We start from the raw sequence: 2,702 nt of genomic DNA, 5'->3' as shown, positions 1-2,702 counted from the left end.
TAATGTCATGAATCTTCCATGCAATTGCTGGTTTATGAGCTTTTAGCACAGAAATAAGTTGAGATTTTTCATTTTCAGTAAGAGAAGACGATATTATTACAGGTAATTCAGATTCACCATGTAAATAAGCGTATTCCAAATGGGTTGGAAGTTGCTTTAACTCTAATATCGGTGGTTCTTCTATCGATGATTTGTATCGATATCTGTCTTCCTCTTTTAGCATTTAAAGTTCTTCTGTTGTTGGTTCATATTCATTAGCTAGCATTTGAAGTTCTTCTGTTGTTACAGCCATCAGTGTAGCTAACATTTCAGTTTCATCAATTGGTTCAGTTCCTTCTCCTAAAGATCATTCTTCTGTTCCTTGTAATTCTGGAAATTCTTGTAACAATTCTGCATGTGAATCTATAGTTTGAATGTAATAACATGTATCATCTGCAGATTGCGGTTGTTGCATGGCTCTATCAACAGAAAAGGTAACACTCTCGTCCTCTATACTTAGGGTCAGTTTCTTACCAAACACGTCTATTATTGCTTTAGCCGTGTTTAAGAATGGTCTTCCTAATATAAGAGGAACTCGAAAATCTTCTTCCATGTCCAGAATAACAAAATCTACTGAAAATACTAAAGTACCAACTTTAACTAGCATGTTTTCCATTATCCCTCTAGGATATTTTACTGATCGATCGACTAGTTGTATGCTTATTCGTGTTGGTTTCAATTCTCCGAGGTCTACTTTAGCGTATAATGAATACGGCATTAAATTTATACGGCATTAACAGCCGAGAGTTCTTCCATTTTATTTCTATTTGTGGTTAGATCTTTCAGGAATTTGGCATATCTTGGCATTCTTGAAATCACATTAATGAAAGGAAGATTTACATTTATTTGTTTAAACATATCCAAGAATTTGGATTGCTCGGCTTCAAGTCTTTCTTTTCTCATTTTACTCGGGTAAAGAAGTGGTGGTTGGTTTGGTTTAACATAAGGTTTAGCCTTAACTGTGTTATCTTCATTAACCTTTTCAACTACCGGTTCTGATTCCTTCTCTTGTTCAGGCTGTGGTGCCTGTGTAGTAGGAGTAGAGTCATCAGAAATTACAGGTATTTCCGGTAGTTTAAGTGTAATACCACTCCTCGTGGTAATGGCTTTAGCTGTTTCATTCTGGGGGTTAGTATTTGTATCGCTAGGTAGACTTTCCGATTTTCTTTCACCTATCAACCTTGCTAGGTTACTTACTTATTGTTTCAGATTTTGAATAGAAGCTTGTTGATTTCTAAATGCTTGAGCATTTTGTTCATTAGTTTGTTTCTGAGATGTGAAAAACTGCGTTTGAGATTCAACTAGCTTCGACATCATATCTTCTAAATTTGGCTTTTTATCATCGGTTTGTGGTGGTTTATTTGGAAAAATAGGTCTTTGCTGGTTGTAAGTATTATTGGATACTTGTTGATTGCTAGGACCTTGTTGGTTGTTGTATGGAATATTTCGGTTATAATTCTGATTGTAGTTTGGTCTTGGCGGTTGATAATTATTCTGATAATTATTTCCAGGCCTTTGGTTCATGTATGAAAGATTCTCTCTTTGTTCTATTGTTTGTTCAATACTGAGACAATCTTTTGTCAAATGTGGTCCTCCACACTGCTCACAACTAATTCGTATTGCGTGAATATCTTTAGTCATCTTTTCCATTCGTCTTTCGAAAGCATCTAACTTTGCGGAAATAGAATCAAAGTCATGGCTAGAATCGGCTCTAGCCGCTTTAGATGATGTAACGATGTCTTTTTCTTGATGCCACTCATGTGAGTGGGAAGTAGTGTTATTAATAATTTTGTGAGCTTCAGTTGCGGTTTTCTTCCTAATGGAACCACCAGCTGCTATGTCGATGTCTTTTCGTGTAGAAATGTCGCATCCTTGGTAGAATATTTTTACTATTTGATAAGTGTCTAAACCATGCTGAGGACATCCTCTCAATAACTTTCCAAATCTTGTCCACGCTTCATATAAAGTTTCATTTGGCTTTTGTGTGAACGTAACAATTTCTCCTTGAAGTCTCACGGCTTTAGATGCCGGAAAGAATTGTTTAAGAAAATTTTCAACTAAGACATCCCATGTATCAATCGCCCCTTCAGGTAACGATTCTAACCAATCTTTGGCTTCTCCCTTTAAAGTCTAGGAAAATAACATGAGATAGATCTGTTCATCCTCAACTTCTCTGATTTTGAATAGAGTATAGATCCTATTAAAGGTACGAAGATGTTCGTTTGGATCTTCCTTCGGCGCACCACTAAATTGGCATTGATTAGTTACCATGTGTAGTAGTTGTCCTTTGATTTCATAATCTGGCGCATTAATGTCTAGTTGAGTAATTGCGTGACCTTGGCCAGTGCGTTTAGCTCTCATTCGGTCTTCCATACTTAGAGGTTCCAGATTTTCCATGATTGAATTTGTTGAATCTGAATCACTCGAGGATTCTGATTTAATGATTTCTTCCTCGACAATCTCTGGTTGAATGATTTGTGGTTCAGGAGGAATGATTAGTGGTTCAGGATCTCTGAATTGTCCTTGAATATCCTCCGGGTTCTCAATTGTGAGGTCGGGTTCAAAAAATGGATTATCGAAAATTTGAATTGGAGTACTTGGTTGACTAGATGACGATTCTAAAGAAAAATCAACGACGACAATATTGGCTAGATGTCTTGATC

General features: G+C 36.5%; 1 non-coding gene across 1 annotated transcript; it reads left to right on the top strand.

The window, feature by feature from the left end:
* Positions 1-1,945: 1,945 nt before the first annotated feature.
* LOC139869809 (small nucleolar RNA R71) lies at positions 1,946-2,052 on the top strand. The gene has a single exon (XR_011766387.1). It is a non-coding gene; the product is annotated as a small nucleolar RNA R71 (small nucleolar RNA).
* Positions 2,053-2,702: the final 650 nt, after the last annotated feature.

The sequence above is a fragment of the Rutidosis leptorrhynchoides genome, chromosome 9, assembly GCF_046630445.1.
Source record: "Rutidosis leptorrhynchoides isolate AG116_Rl617_1_P2 chromosome 9, CSIRO_AGI_Rlap_v1, whole genome shotgun sequence".
Classification (NCBI taxonomy): Eukaryota; Viridiplantae; Streptophyta; class Magnoliopsida; order Asterales; family Asteraceae; genus Rutidosis; species Rutidosis leptorrhynchoides.
This window is presented reverse-complemented; position numbering and strand designations above follow the sequence as displayed.